The following is a 26,392-nucleotide window of genomic DNA, read 5'->3' as shown; positions in this document are numbered from 1 at the left end:
GTTCCCCCCTCTCTAGGTCCCTCGAGTACACTAAACTTTGTTTTCTTGTGCCTCCCCTGTGTCCCCTCTTGTGGCCACACCTGACTGATCGTCACTTTGCAAGAACACAGAGCAGTCCCTCAGCCAATTACTGTCCCCGCCGCAGGAGGTCCGAGTGGTGTGTCGTGGCAGCCACCATAGAGAACGATGATAATAATGAGCATGGGTCAGCACCGTGTTACACGTTTTCTGTGCTTCACCTCCGCACTGCCCACAACACTAGGAGGTGGCCTCAGCCAGCACGAGGACACTGGCATTAGAACGGATCTCTTGCCTGCAGCCTTTCTTCAGGGAGCGGGCCAGAACCCACTTGGCGTCTGTGAGTCACTTCCCTCTGCGACACCAGGAACAAAGAGGTCCCTAAATGCCTTGACACACACCCCCCCCCCCCCGGCTCCACGTGCCCCCCTGCAACAGCGCAGCCGCTCTGCCCACCCCTGGATGCTCCCAGCCCCATCGTGGCTCAGCTGAGGCCTGAGGGGAGCGGCTCGACCCTTCTGTGTCCGACACCAAGTTGGGTTTCCTTGGGAATGTGCCTCCGGAGGTCCCCCCACCGCGGGGAGGGGGCGCCGCTGCCTGTGGAAGGGGCCTGAGCTTTCTGTGGCAGGAAGACAGTCGGCCCCGAGCCATGTGCTGCAGGCCCTGCAGTGTGGATGCTCTTTGTTAAGCTCCCAGGGTCTGGAAGGAAGCAGCTATGCTCTTGTTTAATTCCATATGAGCCGCTTTTTTATTTTTACAAATAGTCCTCTTGCTGTTAGGGAGTGAGTGAGCGACATAAATCATCATCATGTCTTTGGCAGCAGGGATTTCTCGGGCATGGTCCTCATTAAAGTCTTTAGTTGCAGGGTTCCTGGAGACCTTCCTTTGATACCTAAAAACATCAAACTGAAAAAGCCCTGGTGAGGAGGAGGAGGAGGAGAGGGGGTGGTGGGGAGGAAGGGGCCGAAGCTCCCGAGGACCCCAGAATCGCTGCTGGAAAACAGCAAGGCAAAACTAGTGATGATTATTCACAACAAAAAGAAAGAAAGAAAGAAAGAAAGAAAGGGAAAAGAAAGGAAAGGGAAGGGAAAGGGAAAGGAAAGCAAAGGAAAATGAAAAAGCAGGAACCGAGCAGCAGAAAACAGTAGGACTTCCCCACCGAACAGAACCCAACAGGGCCCTACAAAGAAGAGAGAAAACAACGCAGAAGAAAGGGAAGCTTCTCGGAGGTGATTCCCGAGAAAGGAAAAGTTCCTGAGCCCTTTCCTCCCCAGACCTCAGCCCCAGCAGGCTGCGGCAATCAATGAACTCACCTTTTCCTCAGGCCCTGTCTCCCTGCTGGGCGGGAATCCAATCCCCGGGCAAAGGTCACTGGGAATACTAGCGTGCCCTTGGCAGTGGCTGTTCATTCACAAAATGGGCTCCTTTGTGATAAAAGGAGGGAGAGCAGACCCAGGGTTTGTGTGCATTCCAAGCTGGTGGAGGAGAGCTGCCAACATGCTCGGTCAGTGGGAACCCGGCAGCACATGCATCTCAGTTTACACGATTGATGTGGCCTTGCAGAGCCATGTATGTTGAATTCCTATAAATCAAGTCGCATTTTCAATGCACTAGGGTTGCTGGCCATTTAAAGGAACCCTGCAGTGACTCTTTTGGAAAAGTGAAAAATCACTGCTGAATTGATCTCTTTTGGCAGGAAGTAACAAATATTTATGAGCGCTTATCATGGGCCAGGCAAAATGCTAGGTGCCAGGAGCATTTCTTAAAATGAGGTGCTCCTGAGCTTGAGGCAAACGCTTTGAGATGGTGGTTTTTGTCTTTGGTGAAACCAGGATGAGCTGAGTACAGCAGTGGGAAGAGAGACTCCAGCTGGAGCCGTATCCTGTCATTGCCACAGGACGTCCACCAGTTGGTCTCCCTCAGAGTAACCAGGCAATATTTCTCAGTCATGAAGACAAGTGATGCTCAGTGTCTTTTAAAGGCCTGAAGCAGGAGGTTATGGGCAGGGGCTCAGGGAAACGACCAGCATCTTCTTATAACCTGAGTCAACTTTCCAAATCCATATCCACCATAGTGGTGATAATCTCTTTCTATGGTTCTCTCCAGAAATCTCAAATGTCCAGCTTGTTCATTCTAGGCTCTGGTATATAGTGTGGTGTTACATAGATTTGCGTATCGCTAGAGTCAAATCATATCATGAAGACATATATGTAAGCTCTAGCCTCCAACATTTGCGAAATATACTGTGCTTGAAAACAGACCCTAGGGGGCGCCTGGGTGGCTCAGTCGGTTAGGCATCTGCCTTCGGCTCAGGTCATGATCCCAGCGTCCTGGGATCGAGCCCCACATTGGGCTCCCTGCTCAGTGGGGAGCCTGCTTCTCCCTCTGCTGCTCCCCCAGCTTGTGGTCTTTCTCTCTCTGTCAAATAAATAAATAAAATCTTAAAAAAAAAGAAAAGAAAACATCCTAAAATAATTGAGACTGTGAGGAAAACAAAACAAAACAAAACACACCACCATTTGCATGGATGCAGATTTAGCCTGGCGGGCAAGAGCACAGACTCCGGGGTTAGCCCGCATACACGGGCATCCCGGTTCTACCATGTTGGTATGTGACCTCTGGCAAGCTATTTAATCAGCTTTATGTCTTGGTTGGCTTATCTGTAAAATGGGGATAAGTAATAGAATGTACCTCCTAGGCTATTTGTGAGGATTAAATCAAAAGTGCTTTTACATCTAAAGGCTTAGAAGAATACCTGATATAAAGGACATGCTCAGTACAGTTAGTTATTATGATATTGGAGTTCATTTAAAAAACAAAAGCCTAGACATAGATCGCATGATTTAAGAAGTTCAACTATCTGATATTAGCTAGTTGTCAGCTGGATGAAGCATCATAAAGGAACAATGCATTCACTAAAGTCGTACCACTGTTGGAAGCCTATTCTGTGTCTCCAAGGGGAAAGGAAGTCTAAGTAAGCCAGGTATTATTACCTTTGCAGATCCTATTCAGAGAAGCAGCTTTGGCATTTAGAATGGAAAAAAGATCTTGTAAAGGAATCACTGGGTCCAACCACTTACTTTGTAATGAGGAAAAAAAAAAACAAAACTCAGATGAAGTTAGAGACTTAGCCAGGATATACACCTTCTTGATTTTTAAAAAATGAAGAAAAAGACAAAAATTTGCATCTCTGACCTTTCAAACCAGGAAGCATTTTTTCCCCAGTAAGAAATGGATTTTCTCCGCAGCTAGGGTAGGACGTGATGTGCTTCATCAAACAGAGAAGATGGTTATCACCTTTCTTTCGGTAAGGAGCTTGGCAGGAGGAGAGGAATAATAATATACCTCGTCCAAATAGAAAAGCAGATAGGTAGCAGGGTTAGGGATCAAGTTCTTGTTCTGAGGGGTTAAAGGTTGTTCCAAAGTTCTAAGGAGATCTTTGAAGGTAACCACGTCCTCAAGTGACAAGAACTCAGAGTAGTACAACGCGAAGCCTGGGTATCGCTGACACCGCAACACCATTTCCGGTGCCGGGAGGAAGTTCGTTCTCGGGCCGCCACAGGGGACGCTCCCGGCGCCATCACATCACACGCTCCACAGAGCGTGGAGAAGTCCTCTGTGGAACGGGCCTGCTCCTGTGACCCAGCACGGAGGTGGGATCCCCACCACTCCACCTGAGCCTCTTACCACGAGCAGGGAAGATTCAGTGGCAACAAATCCCTATCGGCCAAGTGGTTGTGGATTTATCACAGGCAGAAAGAATTCCTCTTACCTGCACCAGTTCTGTGGGCGGCACATGCTGCCCAGATGCTGTCTTCTTCAGTGTTCTTTAGTACAGTGGAATGTCCTGGGATAATGTCTCTTGGAACCTCTCAGGCAGAGGCCCCATCCCAGGGAATTCCCAGAGACTTTCCCCTTGTGTCTGGGGTAGAATCCACCCTGCGGGGAGGAATCTCCCTTCCTCTCAAGTCTTCTCAAACCTGTCTTCCCCGGCCCTGAAGCCGAGACTTGAACTCATTCATAACCAATGACACTGTGGTCCTCTCTGCCCTGTGGCTCTTCTTCCAGAGCCCGCCCCGCCCCCCAAGTGGCCTAGGAGACCCACTGTAAACGGACCCTGGCGCCATTTAACCATGTTTGAAAGTGAGCGCCACAGCATTCCAGATACCCACTGACGTGAACAATAAACAAAAAGCTGGCTCAAGCCAAAATAGAAAAAAAAAAAGAAAATTAAGCCTTAAACATCCTGGTCCTGGAGTGAGATGAAATCAGAACACAGGTGACCGCATCAGGAACCAGACAACAAAACGACAGTGCAGTTCAAACACGTAAGGGATAAAGCCTCAAAGGCACTGGGAAATGCCGCGGAAAGCAAGCGAGACAGCCGTGATCCTCCCCTCCCCTCGTGGGGGCTGCTCGGGGGCGACCGGCGTTAACAGTTGGGACAGAGAAACGGTCAACCGCGTGGACCTCCCTCCCTCTGCAAAACGGTCCAGATGCTGAAGCTGGGGAAGGGGGGACGGGTGGAGGGGCACCGCTGCGCAGCAGAAAGATGCACTGTATCAGGGACACTTAGGCAGTGAAATGGGGCTGTGAAATTCTTTGGGTTGATATTCAAAGAATGAAAATCGTAGGCCAAGCGAGCTGTCAGTCCTGCCCTTGGTGCTACCGGGGAAGCAGGAGGGCAAAATCTGAGGAGGTGCCCAGAGGGACCCCACCCTCCTACGCAAGCGTAGACATCCACAGATTGAATTCAAAGCTCTACATTCATGGAAAACCAGAGCAAGACTTGCACCTGAAAGGCACATGGCAGTGCCCTGGGTCCTTGCCTTCGTCTTCACCCCGCCTTCAGGAAAGGCAAGAAGGCCACTGGCCGACCCGGTGATACAGGACCCAGAGCCTCCTTGGAGAAGACAGTGATCCAGCTGAGAAAAAAGAAAAAGAAAACGAGGCTCTCAAGTCCCCAGAAGGAGCTTTGGCGTCAGATGGGATGGACTCAATGCACTGAAGAAAGAGGAATGAGGACTTCTGGAAACATCACTGGACTAGAAGCTTGGGAAAATTTGGGGTGGTGTCATTCTCATTTTTGTGCGCCCCTGCTGGGCCTGGCTTGCAGTTGGTGCTCTGTGTGGGGCTGTTGGATTGGATGCAGTAGTAGGACACTGGGCGTGGGTCTGAGAGATAGTTCAGGTAAGGTGCGGCCCATCCTTGTACTGACTAGCCCCTAGCCTTAGGCAAGCTTGTTTGGATCTCTGAGCCTCAACGGTCTATTCCCCAAACAACAACGTCCACTGCCCAGAGCGGTGATGAGGATGGCAGGTCAAGCCTCTCATCTATCGTCCTGGCACACGGCCTGGCACTCAGAAAACTCAACGAAAGGTGGCCACCATCGTCTTCATTTTCCTCATGGTCATCCTCTTCCAGTTCTCACTCAAGTCTGGCATTTCCAGGCAGCGCCGGGTATTTCCATTCCCCAAAGCAGCCAGGCAGTGTCTTCCATCTATCCTTTAGGTAATAACTGCAGTAAGCATCAAGTACCCTCTCTCTCCCCTGCTGTGTTCTAGAAGGAACTTCCTCTCCTCTCAGATTGTGAGTGTCTGAAATTTCCATCCCTTCTCCTGCCCTTGTGTTGCCTTCTCTCTGCCGCACAGTGGGCCCTGCCTGGGAGCCCTGCCCCTTCGGCCTGCACCCACGAGGGGGCAGGACCAGCAGTGACGGGGAAGGGAAGAGGGGGAAAGTGCTAGAAAGGGTAATCCCTAACACCAGCCCGTAACATCCCTCACCTCAGCTTCTCCCCTCACCCCTTCACTCCCACACACCCATCCACTCCTGTGAGGAAAGGCCCAGAAAACGATCAAGTCTGGGTTTGCTGCTTTTGTGAGGAAAGTTCCCCTAAGCAGCACCGGATGCAGCCCCAGGCCTTCATGTCTTCAGAACCTCACTATGATTCCTCAGGGAGCTTTTCTCCTTCCTTAGGAGGTCTAAGCAGAAAAGAGAAGTCAGTGGGGTTGAGGAGGAAGGCTCCTTATGGCTTGTCTGTTTCATGTCTTTGGTAGAGGTACAAACCCTTACAAAACCAGTACAGTCCGTCTCCCCAGGGAGGAGAGAATAAAGTGCAAGGCTGGCTTCCATTTCTCCTCATCTCAGACTGGGGTGAGGCAATGTCAAGGATACTTGTCTGAGGCAACAGGTCGGGGCAGTGCAAGGAGGAGCAGGCGGTTCATTGCCTGTGACCCAGAGGAGAAAGGAGAGCAGAAGACAGGGGCTGAGCAGGGCATTCGCTTCCACAGAATTCTCCTCATCCCTCCTCACTAGCCGCTGTCTTGGCTGCCGTTGGAGTTCCCACCAGAAGCACTGAGATTTACCACTCACGGCTTCTGAGCTAACAGAGTCCCCGTTCTCACTATCCAGTTAGATGCATCATGAGCGGGGAGGGAGGAGACCGGTCCATCTCACCGACTGGGTCAAGGTTGGGAGGCCATGGGGGTAAATAATGTGTTCCTGTTACCTGGGTTAAACTCAAGAACGTATTTGCCCTGGAGATATTGGGAGTCATGGTAACTGGGATCCATTACTGGGATCCCAAGATTCTGGAAACCCAAGCATGATTGAAACAGCATGTACTCTGGAAAATAAAGAAAACCCAGAAATCCACGAGATGTCATGTTTTCTGTTCTACTAATGACATGGAGAAGAGGACCAATCCACAGAATTTTGGGAAAACAAAGATTGGAGGGAGGAATACTGTTTATAACAGAACATGGCATGGCTGCAATCATTAATGTCTAGGGATGTGTCCGAAGTAATTATCAGAAATGCACAAAGGCAGATATAATAGAAGATCAAGAGAGCAAGCATTATTTGTAAGAGAGGAAACCTGGAAGCAACCTAAAAGTTTATCAACGGAGGCATGATCAAATCAGTCTCGAAATATCCAAACAGCAAGGTACTGTTGGGTCAGTCCTGTAGAAAAACGTTTCTTAGCATGGAGAAATGCCCAGAAGGTGTCGATAAAGTATACAAAGCTATAATTAGTATGATCCCAATCGTGTAAATATATACAAAGAAAGAAAAGATTGGAAAGAGAAAAAATGTTAACAGTGATTATTTCTAGGGCATGGAGTTGTATTAATTCTTTTTCACCTTTCTAATTCTTTTGCATTTTAAATGTTTCCTGTGATTAGCACATTTATTTTTTCCAACTATGAATGCATTTTAATTTTTAATTAAATAACTAAGTTGAAAATAACGATTTTTAAAAAGAGAAAGAAAAATCCCCTCATTGATGACCAAACAGGGCTTGATTGCTTTCTTCCCTCAACCACTAACCTGCCCCAAAAATAGGGGCAAATCATTTAACCCCCCTCTATAAAAATAAACAGCATTGTCTGAATGGGACTTCTTTGTATCTTAATTATTTTGAAGATCTGTGTTTGAATTCTGCTGCCACGAGAAAAACCCAAGATTTTCTCCACGGAGGGAAGGTTAGCACCAGGTCATTTCTAAACCTCCTTCATCCCATCAATTCCTTGATGGAAAACCCCAGTGCGAGCCACTGTGCTGATCACTGTGGCATATCTGTCCTCTGTGCATTGCCCCAGAGAAAATGGAAGAAAAGAAGACCCTCAACATCGGAGCAGTGGAGAGGTCCCAGGAAATGTCTACACGGGGTCTCTTGAGTTGCTCAAACTTTTATCTGTAAAGGTCCAGTGTCCAGATTTCACCTTTGTGAGGCTCAGAAACTCTCAGAAAGGATCCATCTCCACAGAGGGCAGGTGAAGATGGAGACAGGCAGGGGTGGGGCAGGGGAGCGGAGGGAATGGGGCTTACAAGGTTGTGGCCATTTTCAGATGACCTTTAATAATCCCTTCTCCCACCCTGACCTTCCTTCCTTCCCCACACCCCCACCACACTCCCCTCGAGCATCAGGACAGCCTGAGTCAGAAAGCAGCATGCTCCCCAGAAAGCAAACAATTCCAGAACCCTGAGGGATCACAACCATGAAGAGCAATAGCAGACACCATTCATGTTTCTTTTTTCAACCTAAAAGGAACAAAAGAAGAAAATTTTTTTTAAATCCCATTCCTCCTCCCTCTGCCCTGGACTTGCCTAGCCTTCCTTCCCCACCTCCCCCAGTGTAATGCTAGTAAAGTATAGAACCCTGGTTAAATGTGTGTGACTTTCAAATAAACAAGGAGTAATTTTTCGTATTAGCATACCCCAAATACTGCATGGGACATACTTACACTAAGAAATTATTCATTGTTCATGTGAAATTTAAGTTTAACTGGGTATCGTGTATTTTTATTTGCTACATCTGGAAAACTTACCCCCGAGGTCATACCTATTTTGAGAAGTCACAGGAATAGAAGATTTAAGGAAGCCAACCATTTGCCTGAGACACAAAAGGAGAAGAAAAAATATCCCTTTACTGGTCAGGAACCCCTATGACTTGGGATTTTAAACTTTTGATTTCAGGAATAGGGAGAAATAAGTTCTAGTAAGGACCCTTCCTGATCATGTTGAAGTTAGCATTAATATTATTTTTAATTTAAGGAAAAAGATCTAGAATCATTGTATGCAATAACCTTAAAGTGATGTTGTAGTTCAGCTGACACATTTTGGGCTGCTTTGAATTAATTCTTCTTTTTTTTGGAGCAGAAGTCCTTAGGGCTGCTTCTCAGTTTAGAGTTTAGAAAATGCCAACTCTTGGGGCTCAGTCGGTTAAGCTTCCACTTCTTGGTTTCAGCTCAGGTCATGAACCGGGGATCCTGGGATCAAGCCCCACCTCCGGCTCAGTGCTCAGCAGGGAGTCTGCTTCTCTGTATCTCTCTCCCTTTCTCTCTCTTTCTGTTCCCCCCAACCCCCCACCCCCGGCTCTCTGTCTCTCAAATAAATAAATCTTAAAAAAGAAAAGAAAACACCAATTTTTGCTCACCTGTGCTCTGGAGCTCTAATTACTGGGCGTATGTCTTCTGCCTCAGACCAACAATAGCTGCCTCTGTCCACTGATGGGTTCTCTTGGAAAACAGATAAACTTGTTTTGAAGAAATACTTTTGTTGATTTTAATAATGACACTTTATCCCCTCACATATTTAAGTTATAAGAAATATTTCAGTTACTTGGCACCAAAAACTCGGAGTTTTTGGTAAGACTTTGTTTTGTTAAAGGGACTGAACAACATCACCTGGGCCTCCTGCTTCTGGGTAAGACTGCGTTGAAGTCACGCCAGCAGAAGTAGCTTTTCTTTAAACCTTGCTTAAATCGAAAAATCCAACTGTACTCCAGGTTACTGAGGCCACAGTAAAGTTTTTTTAGGGGAGTAGCGTAGGTGAATGGGTTCAGGTCCAGGCTTCACCTAGTACCAGCTGTGTGGCCTTGGGCAGTTCAGTTACCCACTCTGTGCTTTGGTCTCCTCAGCAATAAAATAAGGGTCTGGTGAAGATGAAACGAGTTAATGTATGTAAAGTTCTTAGAACCGTGACTGGCACAAAAACGAACTCCACAAGGATTAGTGACGATTAATATTATTATTTTACACTACTGAGGGGGATGTAAATAAAAAATAATTTCCAGAAAACGACATGGCAGTAGTATCAAGAACTTTAACGTTGTTCTTCCATTTGACACGATGATTCCAATTTCTAGAATCCCACCTAGGAAAATAATTGGAGATGTAGGCATACACGTAGATACAAAGAAATGCATCGCGGTGTGATTTATCATAGCCAGATACCAGTAGCTGCTGAACATCAGGTCCAACACCAGGGAATTTGTTAAATAAACAGAAGAATATCAATCCGATAGACTATATGCACAGTCAGTAAATATCATGTTTTTAAAGAGTACTTATTAAATGTCGCAGGAAATGATTATGATTAACTAGAAAAGGAAAAGCATAATAAAACATAGTTTTCTTTATTACATAACCTACAATGACAGACCCTAGTTATAGCTAAAGGGCAAAGGCTATTGGCCATGTGTTTATCCTTTCGGACAGAGTTAGACTAATGGTCAGGAGGAGAGCCCTTGAAAATGACATGTGTATGTTGAGTCTAATGGAGTAGACAGGAGAAGCACAGAGGACTACAAGCAAGGATCATACCAACACGCTCCTGAGTCCAAGAGATGGAACACATAAAAGGGAGAGGGATGGCATGTTGTCCACAAAGCGACGGAGACTCTGGCCCAGCTCCTGGGAAAACATGGCGGGATCCATTAGTGATGTCTGCCATGGACTCAGGAGGATGTAGAGACAGCATGTGCCATACACACGTGTCATCTCTGACATGGGTGATGAGTGTGGTCAAGGAATCAAAGAATTTGTTCAAGAAAAATTTCAAGGAAGAATCTCAGTGAAATTGGCCTAGAGCCTTTAACTTGTAAATATATGACGTGTCATACCCAAACAGGGACAGCCGGAAGTAGAGAATTGATTGGATAAGGAAGAAAAGCTGGGGAGCCAAGTAGGTGGGCCTGGAGATAGAAAGTGGAGATCACATAATTCACTCCATTTGTTGGGAAGCTGTGAAAGACCAGGGTCCAGGGGGGCATCTTGGTCAGCACCAAGGAGAATGCTGGTACCAGGAGTCAAAACAAGGCTTGTTGAGCACTTACGAAGCTTTGGAAGCATTTAATCATGGCAACTCCCTTATATGGTCCCTATTTTACCAACGAGGAAACTAAAGCTCAAAGATTTTAGGGTCCCACAGTTAGAAATCACAGAGCTCTCTCCAATCCCAGGTTTGTCAGATGCTAAGGATTGGAGGTGTATGGAAGCCCCTAGCCCACTACCCTCTGACAGTGAGCCGAAACCTGCTACCCCATGGATCATGGGAGGATTTTGCCATAAGGTTAAAACCCAAGGAAGAAACCAGAGATCCAAAGATTCCCAACTTAACTATTTCCTGAATTTGCTCTCACGCTGTGTTCCTTACCTTATCAGGGTTATCTGATTTGGCTGGATCAACAAATAATCAGTAATTTTCAAATGGCCAAACACTGAGCTAAATAGTTAACTCCCTGAACCTTTAAAACCTTCCTAGGTGGTAGGTGCTCTCATTTGGTCCATTTTGCAGATGAGGAAAATGCAGCTTACAACAGTCTTTTGTCAAATGCCTAGGGGTGCAGTGATGGGAAGGAACATCCTGTAAGGGTTTTGTCCTTCAGGGCAGGGAGTGAGGTGTGTACTAAGCATGTCAGAGAGCGAGAGCCCTATATGCCCACAGGTGCTAACAAAGCCCAGCATAGACCTGAGACCTGGCCCAGCTCCAAGCTTTTCTCACCGTGGACCCAGCAGCGGGTTCGACAAAGGCCAAATCCAATTCAGTAAACACAGATTTCTGGTGAGCAAGTGCTCTCACGTTTGCTCGGTGTCAGCCGGAGGTTGCTGATGCCTCGAGTACTGAAGAGTCCTGCAGAGAGGCCAAGTGCAGAAAGCCGGGCCTGCGATTTTCTACATTTATGAGAAGAATGACCGTGTGGGGCACTCAGCCAAGGTCAACCTGGAACTGGAAGGCTGAGCCCAGGCTCAGAGGAGCCTGAGCCAAGGTGGAAAGCTCCAGGCGCTGGGAGGGCAGGGACAGGGCGGGCTGGAGTAAAAGGCCAAGTGTGGGAATGTTTATTGAAAAGAATGTGCCGGGGAGAACCCAGCCCTCACACCTCTGGGATTTGGGAGCTGGCCGTTCTCAAAACGACAGCCCTGCCAGATGAGTTCAGCCATTTCCACTTCGTAAAGTTCTTGGTACACACATGAATGGCAAACCCAGCTGTGAATGTGATTTCTGAAAGGAGATTATTGAAAAGGTGGTTCTGCTTTTTTTTCCAATTTCTCTTCTGGTGGTCAGGAGAGGGGCAGTGGGGAGAAAAGCTCCTGGACATTTGCAGACATCCCCATCGCATTCCAGAAACCACTGTGCCCTAACAGCGGGACGAGGGGGCGCCCTATCTTCAAAGATTTCTCGAGAGGAGGTGGGGGCTGAAGGCTGGACCAAAATGAACCCAAGAGTCTGGATCTGGTTGCCAGAAGAGAGTGGAAGAATGGAGGGAGAGTGAAAGGGACAAGTCACGCATCTGTGTCCTCATACACTGACCCTGAAATAACATGACCCCAGATTGCCCTCTGGCTGCCGGAACTTCAAGGCGTACACGAGGCGGCTCGAGGAAGAGACACACTGATTACATATCTAATTGGCTGTCACTGTCCTCATGACATCACATATGTCACTGTGGTTTTCCGGATTACTCTCGACTCTGAACACACGAATGTATTTTCCCTGATGAGCCTGTTTGAATTTTTCCTTGGCACCGGTTTGATTTTCTTCCTTCCTGTCGGCATGACTTCTTAGATCTTTGCCCATGTTTTTGGTGTCTCCCAAACTCCCAAATGTACGGGAGCTTTTTCTAGACTGCTGACTCTTCTGGCCTTTCTCTTGCCTTATCGCTCAAAATGATATCAAACCTCACCAAACTGTCTGGCCTCGCTGCTTCTGGATAGATGGAGCCCAGCGTTTCCCCCTTGATGTTTTGCGCTGTGTTCAGCGCTGGGGTAAAGTGAAGTCATCACAACTGCTCTTTTAAGCTTAAGGAATTTGATAAATGAAGTTGTGTGGGGTCCTGGCAGGCAGCATGCTGGAGCCAAGTACAGTGACCATCTGTGGACCAGTCTCCTTACCCCTTTATTATAGGCCCATATTCAAGTTCAAATTGCTTTGTTAAACTTTTTGTGTGTCTCTCTCTCTTTTTATATTTCAGCTTTATACAATTATTCCCAAATCTTCCAAACTGACAGTGAGGGAGAGGCATTTGAAAGGACTGCTCAGCTTAAGACTTTTGAAGATTTGCACCATTAGCTGCATTTTTCTAATTTCCTGGCATCTACTCTGTTCTCCTGGACTGTTCAAAAACAACTATAAGTGGATGAATAAATATAATAACTCACTCCATCATACCTTTGGACCATCCTTTGGACTTCCTGTCTCAGACACTTTAAATTTTAAAATTCCTTAGCATTGGGGCTCCTGGGTGGCTCAGCCAGTTAAGCGTGGGCTCTTGATTCCGGCTCAGGTCATGATCTCTGGGTCGTGAGATAGAGCCCCACATCGGGCTCCATGCTGGGCATGGAACTTGCTTAGGATTCTCTCTCTCCCTCTCCCTCTGTCCCTCGCCCTCCCCCATGCTCTCTCTCTCTCTCAAATAAATAAATAAATCTTTAAAAAATAAAATAAATAAAACTCATTTCGCATCTATCAACATTTCCAGAACAAGGACACCTAGTGTATGCTCTCCAGGATCTCATGATCTCATTAAGGACAAGGAACAGGTACAGATCTATATATTGTTCTGAACATAGAAGATAATGTCTGAAGGAAAGAAGAAAGTTAGTACATTAATTAATTATCCTTATGTTTATAATTACAGAATTTATTTTGTCCACTTTATCAGCCTGGGAAACAAAGTCATTCTTTTATAATTTTTTCAAATCAAATGTCCTATCTTCCCATTTAGAGAGCAACTTTTTTTTTTTTCCTCCCTGAGATCCTTTCCCTTCTTATAAGAAATGCAAGATCTGCGGGCCAGTTCTGATCCTAAGTGCTCCAGTAAAATTTGGCTGAATCAGCAGAGGAGATTTTGGGCTCTGGCCCTGCTGAAGGCATCCTACGTACGGCCTCCTGGCCTCACTGGCCACCGGCGGGGTTTGCTGCGGGAGTACCGAGTGCCGAGGCCGCGGAGTGTCGCTTTCGGTACAACCAGAGCTGGAGTGAGCTCCTTTCACGTGGCACCTCTGCCCTTACCCCCAGAAGCTTTGGGGGCTCATGTGCTGCTTTTATAAGCCCAAAGCTTTTTCCCTCTGCCAGGGAAAGCCAGAACTGCTCCTTGTTTTGACTAGAATTCCACTGAATCAACAGGTTAATTTGGGGACAATCGGCATCTTCTCAATATTGAAGAACACGGGGCTCTCAGTTTATTCGGGGTTTCTAGTACGGCCTTTAGTAAAATGTCCTCCTTTTCTTCATGTAGGTCTTACCCATTTGGTCCTACGTACTTGACAGTTTTTGTTGCTTTTATGAATAGGGTCTTTCTTCCCTTTAAATGTTCTAATCGAGCATCACTATTCACCAGAGCTCTCATATCTGACTACCTGGCCGGACTATTTTGTTAGTTCTAATCGTTATTTCACTTGAGCTTCTTGGATTTTCTACATAGACAGTGCTCTCTTTGTTTCCAATCTTTATACTTTTTTTTTCCTTACTGCAATGGCCAGGGCCTTCCCCACCATGAGACCCACCAGCATCACTGTCTTGTGTCTGCATTTAGGGGTCTGCTTTATGTTCCACCAGGAAGCACAGTGTTTGTTGTAGTTTTAGGGGAGATAACTCTTTAGGTAGAATTAAAAAAAGAGAAGGATTTTTCTATCCCATGTTGGCCAATATTTCTCACCTGGAAAGGTGTCAAATCCCATCAAATACAAAAATCTCTTGAAGCACAGGATTTCCCTAACAATTACTGATAATTCAGAATAAGTTTATCTTATGACAACTTTTATGCTTTTGCAATCTTTCCAAAGTGATCAGTATCATAGCCAAATAGCTATGAATGAATGCCCTTCTCAGGAAAAGTGGGCCTTTAGAAAAAATCATGGTGGGATCCCATTTTTAGAGCTGTTGACAGAGTACGATGTATAATGTAAATCATTGTTCTAAATGAAGTCCGTGATTACAGAGTACTGCTTTAGAAATAATTCAAATCGTGAGTAGGAAAACCCAAGTTATAGGTGTCATTTCATGCACCGATAGAGAAGAAAACCTCAAATCCTACCTTTATAAATCTAATCCATTTCCTGACTCTGCGTCTTCACATACCTCCTCTTTTCATGATATATCTTGTCCCCCTCAAACTCCTAAGTCCCAGGCCCAGTCTCAAAAAAGGAACATCTAGAAAGAAAAAGTGTAGTTCTCCACACCTAGGAATCATACTTTACTTAAAACAAACACCTGGTAAAAATCCAGACCCAATGGGGCAGGAACACTCAGCAGCTTTGCCTTTCATGTGGAGGAGAGGGAAACAGGCTGTTCTAGAATGGGGCCCAATATCAGCCCATGTCTGGAAATGTCCAAACAATTAGCATGAAATACTAAACTCGTGTGAAATCAGTGTCCTAACGGTGTAGCTCCTGAATGCTCCCTGTACCATGCCGCACACCAGGATCGAGAAAACCGTCCCGAGTGTCGCACAAGAGAACTCTCTTCACGGCTGACCTTGTGTGCTTCCCAAAGTCCTTGCTTCTGCCACTTTCAGCATCCCTGTCTCTGTGGATTTATGATGTGTTGCCAATATTATTACTTTCCCTGCTTCCATCCCAAATATTTTCAGCATTGTAAGTAACACATTTCCACACAAGGATGCAGAAAAGTCCAGAAGCAGAATTTCTCAGCTAGAGGTGCTGTAGGAGCTCCCCACCCCAACTTCGAAGCTGGTACCCAGGAGGCTCTGTACACTAGTCAGAAAGATGGAAGGGGAGAGAACGAGGATATCCCAAGGGACGGAAAGGATGCTAAAGGGAGATTGGCCCCATTTCCCCCCATGGGGAGTGCCAGGCCAGCTCTGGGAGCAGTGGGCTCCTCCAAATTTGTAGGGGCGCCCTTGGTTCCCTTAGCAAGGACTGAATGCCTCTTCCTCGGGGCCTGTGGGATACTTGGTACCTGGAAAGTTTTATTCCTAGACGCTGTCACCAAAAGAACCTGTATATTGGGGAATCAGCCAGCGCTTCTAGTCCCCTACCGCTTCTGTGAGGAGTAAACTTGATGGTGATGTGGTTTCATGACGTGGCTTTTCATGACAAGTTTCTCCTGTCTCTTCTGGAATAGAACTGCTATTGTCATTGCTATTGTCTCTCTAATTATATAAATATGGGGCCCCCTTTGTACCCTCTCCACATTAAATACATACTTGCTGACTGATTATTTCTCCCTTGTTGATAACACAAAGCAAAGGTAGGTCAAATAATGACTGCTGAGGTCATACTTTCTCTCACCTGTTAGATAATTTCCGCCGGAAACCATTCCGATCCCTGCAGCAGGTTCCGGTTCTTGTAGTGGATCCTATGCCGCTCCACCCAGACCACCATCCATTCCCTTCAGGACCAAGACTCTCCACCTCCCAGGTGCCAGGGTTTTTGGCTACCCGCTGAGTCTTTTCAGCACTTCCCCTCAGCTAAAGGGAGCTGCCTCACCTACGGTTCAATGCCTCTTTGAGGCCAACCCGCATCCAATGCCTAGTCCGTGGGTGGGTGTAAAGTTTGGCTCCCTCACATCCAAATCAGAGGGGCCACCCCAGCTTCAGGGATTTACACGGGATCCCCTGAGGTCTCTGGTGCAAGATACATTGTAATGCAACTTCTTCCTTTGCCCCATGCTGACTCTGCTACTCTCCCACGGGTGCTGGTCCTACACTTCTCGGTATTCACCTGCCTCTAAATCTCCATCTCAGAATCTATGTCCTACAGAACTAAACATAAGCCCCTTCTTCCCCTGTTGGTTAGTTTCTAATTACTTTTTCATATAAACATATCTCTATCTATATACCTATGTGTACATGTTAGGTTATGTCTGTATTACAGGGGCATATAGATCCTTCTCACATTTAGCCCATATCCAGTTCAATCAGGGCTTATTTCCAAGGACAAAACTCTGATCTGAGATGGCCTGGGTTCCACTGGCTCACAGAATAGGAAAGTTCTAGAAGTAGTCTGGCTCCAGGAACAGTTTGATCAGGGGTTGAAATGACATCACCACGACCCCTATTTGATTTCTCTTATTCGAGGAGAATAAGGGCTTAGCCCTGTCACTGCCACATCAGCCTCATGTTGAAAGAGGCTATATCTGTTAGCTGTTATCACAATGTGCTCCTGACCCAGCAACCACAAAATATCAGAGGGTATTTCTTTCTCAGCTATCTGCTGGCCAGCTGATGCCAACAGGGCTTATTCACCCCCCTCTGGGGGTCGATCGAGTTAGATTCTGGGTGGCTCTGGTTCACATGGGGGTCCTCCATGCAAGCTGGGGACTCATCCTGAGGTTGGGCTGAGGGGGCAGCAACTACCCTGGGCAAGTCTTCTCATGACTTGTGTTACATCTGCTAACATCTCATTGGCCAAAGCAAGTCACATGCCCAAGCCCAAACTTAAGGGCTGTGCACCCCCGGGGCAAGTCATGTGGCCAAGCCTGCGGTCAACACAGTGAAGAAGCATGCTCCTCTCAGTGAAGTGGGTGCGGGGAGGAGAGTAAGTGACTATAATCAAACCTAAAACAGAGGTCTTCCCCCATTGCAGTCCCAACATAGATGCAATCTCTTCAGTATTTACTTCTTCCCAACTTCAAGTCCAAGGAGAAGAGTGCCTGCCTCAAATCCCAGCAGAAGTCACATTGTTTCTCACTGGCCCTGGTGCATCCTCACCCATCCCTGCACCAACCAGTTCCTGTGACAAACAGGATCACCTGCTCTGGCTAGAGCTAGGAGGCGGGTCACTTTGCTCAAGTTGCATGGGTTAAATTCTATGCACAGAGACCAGGACACAGCTTTAAGAATGAGAGTCAGGGGCGCCTGGGTAGCTCAGTCGGTTAAGTGTCTGCCCTCAGCTCAGGTCATGATCCAAGGGTCCTGGGATCGAGCCCTGACTCTCCCCCTGCCCCTCCCTCTGCTCATGCTGGTGCTCTCGCCCTCTCTCTCTGGCTCTCTTGTAAATAAATAAAATCTTAAAAAAAAAAAAAAAAAGAATGAGAGTCAAAGGATACTGGGCTGCAGAAAACCTCATATGTCCACTCTAGGGATCTCATTCCCTCTAGCCCCCAACTCTCCTACTCTTGCTCTTAGTGCTGGGGCTGTTTCTCATGGGCTTGTATCCATTTCCTGTCCTACTCCTCAGGTTCTGCACTCAAGAGTCTTGCTTTGGCCTCTGGAGTCCTGTGCCTCGTCTCCCTCAAGCTTATCTCTCAGCGTGCCCTCTACAAATGCTCTCAGACTTGCCCCTTCCCTAGAGGATCAGTCTCAAGACACCTATTTCTCTATGCGTGCCCATCCTGGCTGCTGGCTCGGACATCAGAGACCTCACTGGCGTCTTTCTTCTCTTCCCTGGGTCATGCTGACACCCCCACCCTCCTGCCCTTAGCCAGGGGCTGCAACGTCCCAGGCCGCATACCAGCAACTCGTGGCTGGACCAAATCGCTGGCCTGGGGCCTCTCTCAGGTCTGTTCTGCAGGAGAGAGATTTATTTCCCTGAAGTTGCAGGGCAGGAAAAGACTTGCTTCCTGGAGGCATGCCAAGAAGGAGGCAATCCACCCAGGAAACAAACAAGACCCTTTTCTCTATAGTCTTTCCTGTTTCCCCATGTCAGACCCTCCCTGCTCCCCCTGAGTGAAAGGAAAGCTGTCAGGATCAAAGCCCTGTATTTGTGATGAATGGCTGCTGGCTGGACCTGCCTAGGAAGGACTGTCAGCATGTTAACTCCTTCTTACCCAGGATGTGCTGGCTGCATTCATAAGGCTTCTGGAGGCACGTTTCAATAAATGAAACATCTTTTCATGAGCAGAGAGAGCCGTGCCAACTGGAGAATTTGAAAGGATGACTAGGGACTCAAAAGACAACAAAATCTGCCTTGCAGTATTTCTTAATCATTGCGACTGCTTCATAATAGATGACCTAACCTATTTGCCCCAGGAGAATGAGAAAACTAAAAACATGAGCCCTGGAGGGAGACTGGTTGTATTACTCTCCTTTCCACCTCTCTCTAGCTAAGAGACCTCAAATAAGCTACTTAGCCTTTCTGCACCTCAGTATCCTCATCTGTATAATGGAGAGAAGATTTATAGGGACCTCATGGTGTTGCTGGAGGGAATAAATAAGAGAATGCATATGGTGCATTTCACCTAGTGACTGGTATATAATGCAAGGATCATTAACTTTCATGGTGGTCATCATGATTATTATTGTTATTACTCCAAAGGAGGGCAGAAGGCAGGACCCAGGCTTGCTGAAAGCCAAGTCTCTTAAAATTACAAGGCATGCTCTGCACAATTAAAATTCACACAGACGCAGAGCCTCTGGACCTTCAGGTTCTGTTAAATAAGCATGCACAGAATTTTTGCCACACCTCCCAAGACGACAAAATGTGATCATTTACAAAGAAAAATGAGTTAGAGCCTAAGATTACCGAGCAATCGTACATGTAGGCAAAACTGGGAGCAAGATTTACATCATGGGCCCACCTCAGACCTTTCATTCCCTAAACAGCTTCTAAGGACCCTGGCTTCATGATACAACAGTGAACAATAGCGGTTTACAAACTAATGAGAGGAACAAGGGATGCATTGCTAGCTATCCATCTGTGGTCAGTGCTCAAAAAAAACAAAACAAAACAAAAACCACTGGAAGGATTTTGCAACTCTGCACTTCTTAACTCCACACTTCCTTATGGAAGTCTATATTGAGAAACTCATCTTAGGTGCCTTCTAACTCATGGCAAAGTTAAGACATTGAGAAAACATCCAGTGCTTGTGAGCTTCTAGATTGTTCCACTGAATTATAAACAAGAACATGCTAGGACTTTGGTATTTGACCCTGACAATTTCTAAGACACATTTCCTGTCAAATAAATTTTATGAATTTGCTTAAATGGGGTTACAGCCCTGAGACTTTCTGATACCCACCCCTGTCGCCCAACCTGGATCTGGAACCGTTGTAAGCCATAACACCTCAAATGAGGACGATCACAACGCCTGAGGAAACCACAGTGGAAAAAATGGTGCTTGTGGTTTACTTTCGTAGAGCCATAGTAAGGAGAAACAAGATGGTTTCAAGAAATAAACTTAAATTTATAGAGTCAAGAAAAATCTTAGTTGTAATTCTAGTCTAGACTGCCTCTCTTGACAACCATCACACCCAACACAGAGTAATTTGTGGAGACCTGGGGTCAGTAGGACAGCAAACACTGAGGGGTGGCTTATCTGAGCATGATGTAGGAAACCCACTTCCTCTCCACTTGCTGAATAAACCAAGTAGATAGAAAACTAATGAAGGGCAAAATACTGAGATAAGCCTCTTATCTAAAAATCCAGGAGACGTAGCAATAGTAGTGCTTCCAGATTCTGTATTTATCCCTATCATATTTATATGAGAGGAAGAACTTCTGTCATTACTGGACTTAAAAGGCTGTTAACTGAAATAACATTCTTTGTTGACCATGAAGAAACCACAGGGGCAACTATACTTTAAAACCTTCCAATCCTCTTTTGTGCAAATGGGTTTTAACGTGTTGGAGAATAAAAGGGGTTGATCTATTTAAAGAATTCTGGTAGAAAATCAGATTCAAAAAATTTTTGACACCTTAGGTTTGGGCAAAATAATTGTTGATGAAGAGGGAAGAAGCGGGGAGGGAAAAGCGAATGACACGGTAACAGGTTACCAAGGGAAGGCTTTTCTTACTAAAATGGAGGAAGAGGGGCAGGAGGAGGAGGAAATGGAGAACAAGAAGAAAAAAGGAAGGGGAAGGGGCAGAGGAGAAATTGAGGAAGGAGAAAACAGAGGGCTTCAAATAGACTAGGAATAAAGTCACAAGGCACCTTGTTTTAATCCATTTTTTTCATATTGCTGGTTTAAAAGAGGAAGGAGGTGATGAAAGGCATCGTGAAGTCTTCCTCATTAAAGAAGTCTCTTACAAATAAGAGACCTGTGATTTAGAGACAGACAGATGAGCAGTGACTTACAACACACGGAAAACTGAACCATCCTTGATTTAATGCTGCCTGACAGCCAATCAGCGCCACAGGGACAAGAGAGGAGGGACCTGGGAAGAGCCAAAGCTCCTCACCGACTTGTGGGGCATGGAAGTGAGAGAAAACTGTGCTCAGAACTGCCTTTAACGTTTGCAGAGCCCAAAGCAAGAGTAGAAATAGAGGCACTTAGACATTATGTATAAATATTTTAAACTTTTAAATCAAGCTCACAGACTCCCAAATAATTTTTTTTCTATTTAACAAATGTATTTCTATTTGACAAATGTTTTTTCATAACAACAACATTAAACAGGAGGTGTAAATATATGGTTCTTACATGACTGAAAATCAGCAAAATAGCAAAAGACTAAATTTCTTTTTTATTGCTCACATGTGGGTATTCTATTGATGGCCAGTGATGTCCAGATGAGTAATAAAATAAAAACATACATAATTCATAACTTATTTTGTATTCATGCCATAAAATAAATAGTCCTTACCTCCGTTTAAGTAAATAAAATTTATTTTCAACTGACAATAATGATACGAAGGATTAAAATACAAATAAAATTATATTCAATGTATACAAAGTTTGCATACAGCTTATTAAAATGTAAACTAGGCTAAATGTAAAAAATAAAATAATTGAAATTATTCTTCATTTATGAATTCAGAAGTTATTTTCCACCTAAAATATTAAAATTATCTCTTAAAATTACAAAATACAAATTATAATTAATAAATATAAAAGTTTAAAATTATACTTATTTAAATAAAGCCAAATTTTTATTTAACTTTTTGAAAATCTTAATGAAATTTTATTCAACTTTTTTCTAAAAAATAAAACTATTTCCAGTTGTAGTTAATCCATTGTGCATTAACTGTCATCGTAAAGAATTGGTACTTTGTTTTGTGCATTTCAAGCCTAGATGTGTGTGTGTACACAAATTCAACAGTAATAGTTGTTTAATGTCACAAAATAGTCCTCAGCCACCATGTGCAACTCTTGTGAATACAAAATAATTCATGAGTCCCTCTGGAACCACTTTTTAGAACACAAAATAAAGCAATTAAATTCACCCGTGGGACTACAACAATGATTTTTTTTAAATGCAATATCTATTGCATTCATGAAGAGAAAGAATTTGACAAGTTTGTAAAAAAAAATGTGTTTTTCTCTAACTGGGTGCTTCTGCCCCTCCAATTCTTCCTGCACTCAGACACAGTGTCTACCTCAATCTCAGCAGTAGAAGGAGCCACAGACCTTCTTGGCGTTTGGACTGTCACACTTCGTCCACAGCTAAGGGCAAAAAAATATGGAGAATCGGTTAACTAGGTCCTCAACATTGCAAGTCATGAGAAAGAGCTCAGTTTGGGGTAATAGGCTGTGCTATGCACGCACTCAGGGCCAGATTCCAAGAGGTCAAAGTGCATAGCTATTTGTGATATGTGGGGAACTTCCAAAGACCCAAAGCAGAACCATTACACCTGGGTATAAGAAAGATCCCAGTTGTGGCTCATCCTCAAGCAAAACAAAGGAATTTTAGGTTAGACTGTAAAATTGTAATTAATAATGCCAACGTACTATGCTCTGTTTATTCTTTTACAGTTCTTTAAACTTGTTCTTAATTGTCTATTTTTCCCTACATATTTCTTACAGTGAATAGTTACTACAAGAAATGATGACCACCAGCATGGGACCCTGAACCAGTCATTTTCTCTCTGTTTTCTCGTCTATAAACAGAAGCAGATGGACTATATAATTTCTGCCTTAACATGCTATAGTTCTCAAGTTCTCTTCTTGCTTAAGGAGAAGGAAGCTTTAGTATAGGGAAAGAGCAAAGGCTCTGGAGTCAATGAAACCTGGATAGCTCTGTGATTTGGGTCAAGTTACTTAATCTCTGTGGACCTCAGTTTCTTCATCTGTAACAATTACTTGTGTAGACAATTATGTCTCCATATGTCTTATGTCTTCATATGGAGACAATTATGACTGCCTTATAAGATGGTATTCAGGATGAAAGGAATTAATGCATATTAAGTTCCCACTAGAGTACTTTACGCACAGAAATGTACATTATGTAAGGTAAAACTCACATTTGGAAGAGAAAGCAAAAGGGAACGTGTATGCATACATGTGCATGCGTATGTGTGTGCCTGCATGTGCACATTTACTGAAAAACTTTAGGATGTACAGCATGGGATCTGGGGTGGGGATGATGGGGAGTGGGTTGGAACTCATGGAACCAGAAAAGAAATTGCTGATTTCTGAATTGCATTTGGTAATTGGAGAAAATCAATTTCTCTAGATTTGAAAAACTGAGGGGGGAAGCCTCTATGTTTGAGAGTGAACTTTTTATTGTAGTGTAACATACACAGAGAAAAGTTAACGATTCATAAGGATCCAGCTCAAAGAATTTTTAGAGTGTGCACACTCATGCATCCAGCATATCATCAAGAAATAGAACGTTACCCACACAACCTCCCTTGTGACCCCTCCCACCCACTCACGAATCACTGCCACACCCCCTGGCCAAGGGAGACTCCTGTGTGATATCTAGCTCACGGATTTCTTGGCCTGTGTTTGAACTTTTTATATAAGTGGAATGTGTAATATGAACTCGTTGGTGTCTGGCTTCTTTCTCTGACTATTGTGTTTGTGAGGTCCATCCGTGTTGCTATGTGCAGCTGTAGCGTGTTGGTCCTCAGTGCTGTCTAGTATTTCAGGGGGTGACTATGCCTCAGTGTATTTACTCGTTGCCCTTTTGCTGCTGGGAACGTTCTAGTATATGTCTTTGGTGAATGTTTCTGCCAGGGCTGTACCTAAGAGGGCAATAGCTGGGTCATAGAGTATGCACATTTTCAGCTACTGTAGATGCTACCAAACAGGTTCCCGAAGAGGCTGTACAAATTTACACTCCTGAAGAAAGGACTCTAGAGTTTGGCTTCTTGTGACGTTGGGTTTTGGCGACAAATTATAAATGACTTCTCTTCCAGGTCTCTACTGTGATTCACTATGTAATGTAATGTGATGACACGTTCGCTCCAAACTTTCCCACACCCTCTCATGCACTGTCTGCCACTGGGTGGATTGGATGGAGCCCTCTCCAAGTTTCTTAAAATTGGAAGTCCTTTTGGGTGACTGGTGCAAGCTGATGGTCCAAAGTGACAATTACGATTAAAACATATGTACACAGAGTAGAAATGACCTTGTGCAAAGCAAATCCTTAGGAAAGATTTGTTGAATAAAGGTATTTAAAGGTCAGAGTCACACCAAGTACAATCTACTTCACCACCGGAGAGTGAATTTTTGGCCCAAAATTTAAGGAGTATTCCTGCTTTCAGCTCCTTGGATCTCCAGCCTAAGAAATGAGAAACTATACAAGCACCATTATATTTATACAAATATGGGTATTTGTATAAATACCCATCTCCCCTTCCTCTGCCAGGGCTTTGCCATGACTCTCACCCCCTTTGAGCTCAGGCATGACCCCAAATCTGCTCCCTGTTGCTACATGGGGAAAGTTGAAAAAAACTAGCCATCCCTCCCCCATCAGAGCCATTCTAGCTCCCAGAGAACGGGTGAGGCCAAAGCGTGAAGCTGACACTGTCTAATTGTCTCGGAGCAAGAAAGTCTGAATGACCCCATTTGAATCTCTCATTTTCATGTGGCAATGGGAAAAGCAGGCCGTTTGCACATGACGGATAGAGTGCAAGGCTTGCTGTAAATGTTGTTTATATTGCCTGGGGCAGATCAAATGACTTGAAGGATTAACGTATCAGAATAAAAAGACTCAGATGCATGAGGAAAGGCCAGAAAACCCCACTCCCCTCAACACTGAGTCATTTTTTGACAGATTCAACTTGGCAAAAAAAAATTATGTTGGGCTATAGTCCCTGCTCTGTTATAGGAGACTTTGTTTGGAAGCAAAATGTAAAAAAGGCAACTGTTGCATGAAACCATTAGACCCTAGATCCAATTCTCTTTTTCTCTCCACTCTTTCAGGGATTTCCAAGCCAGGGAGGCTTTGCAGACAGAGCCTGTGTCTGTACGCAAGTATGGTCTTTTCCTGGCCCATTTCTCTTTCCCTTACGTTCTCAAGGAGGTAATACCTAGGGCTTGTAGCAAATCCGGCTAATAATCACTGCACATGCACTGATGAGCCCTGTCCTGAGCCACTTACACATTCTGGCCATTTATACATCTACAGATTACTGGGAGTATGGCAGGATGGCCTGGTTGGGTCGTTTCTGGAGAGCCATCCTTCATACACCATGCCTGTCTGTCATACCCCAGCAATCAGTGTCAGGCCTGGTATTTATGTTTGCTTTCAAATCCCTGTGTCATATTGCAAGCAGCACTAAATTCCTACAGCTGCCTTTTTGGGGAGGGGGTTATAGTATTTTTCCAGCACTGTTTATTTTAAATTTTGAGTTATTGTTGTTATTTCTTCCCGGTGGTTAAAAGTCCAGTTGGAAAAGTTTTCCACAAGACTGAAAATTCCTGAGAAACCTTGACAATATTCAGCATTCAGGATTACCTAGACAGACATATTTTATGAAAATTGCATTGCTTTTGAATGACTTCCTATGAATGAGCTTGAATGTTGGGATTCTGTTAAATTGGATTTCAGAACATATTTAACATATTTCCATCTGGCAACCTTGGGATGTCTCTCAATAACAGTGGTTATGAAAGGATTGTTATTTGGTATAAAAACATTTGCTCAGGATGGACAAGGCTTCCTGAAAAATGTTGTACATCTTTATGGCTGACGTTTTTGTTGTTTTGAATTAGGTGGGGGTTTTTTTTGCCACCAGTTTGAAATATTTCACTATAAAACTCTCCCTATCCTACCTCCAACAAAGCTGGAAATTTTCCCTCAGAATTGTAAGACCTCAAATTAAATCACATCCATGAAAATACTTTTATTAGTGGGGAGCCCGTTTCCCATATTTGTATAAATATAATGGTGCTTGTATAGTTTCTCATTTCTTAGGCTGGAGATCCGAGGAGCTGAAAGCAGGAATACTCCTTAAAATTTAATTTTTTAATGATGGACTTCATGTTTAAAGGAAATTAGGATTTTTTTCCTTTTCAAGGCTTCAAAAGATTTCTTAAGTAATTTGTGAGAGTTACAGCACTAAGAAATATCCAGGAGAGCGGAGCAAAATGGCGGAGGAGTAGGAGAACTGGATTTCGTCTCCTCTCAGGAATTCAGCTGGATAGGGATCAAACCATTCTGAACACCTACAAACCCAACAGGAGATCGAAGAAAAGAAGAGCAACAACTCTCTCATCAGAAAAGCGACCACTTTCTGGAAGGTAGGACGTGCGGAGAAGTGAATCCGAGGCGATATTCGGGAGGATAGACGGCGGGGGAGGGGCCCCCGTCAGCCGCTTCTGGCAAGTGATAGAGCCGCGGAGCACAAAATCGGAACTTTTAAAAGTCTGCTCCGCCGAGGGACGTCACTCTGGTGGCTAAGCGGGGGGTGGAACCCTCCGGGACAGTGTGGTCTCAGGACCCTCGGGGTCACAGAAAGACCGGGGGTGCCTGAGTGTGGCAGAGCTCCCAGGTAATGGAGCAGGGAAGCCAGCTGCAGA

General features: G+C 45.0%; 1 long non-coding RNA gene across 1 annotated transcript in view; it reads right to left on the bottom strand.

Moving 5' to 3' along the window:
• Positions 1–518: 518 nt before the first annotated feature.
• Positions 519–26,392, bottom strand: part of LOC145721830 (uncharacterized) — a 43,695-nt gene continuing 17,821 nt past the window's right edge. Inside the window, exons 2-5 of the long non-coding RNA XR_014145756.1 lie at positions 8,957–9,038; positions 8,363–8,413; positions 1,332–8,061; positions 519–924 (exon numbers count right to left, since the gene is read on the bottom strand). This is a non-coding gene — a long non-coding RNA (uncharacterized LOC145721830). The remainder of the gene's footprint in view (positions 925–1,331; positions 8,062–8,362; positions 8,414–8,956; positions 9,039–26,392) is intronic.

Source organism: Leptonychotes weddellii, chromosome 5 (assembly GCF_054177405.1).
Source record: "Leptonychotes weddellii isolate Sample4059 chromosome 5, ASM5417740v2, whole genome shotgun sequence".
NCBI classification, from domain to species: Eukaryota; Metazoa; Chordata; class Mammalia; order Carnivora; family Phocidae; genus Leptonychotes; species Leptonychotes weddellii.
Note: the sequence above shows the minus strand (reverse complement) of the source record. Positions and strands in the feature narration are given on the sequence as shown.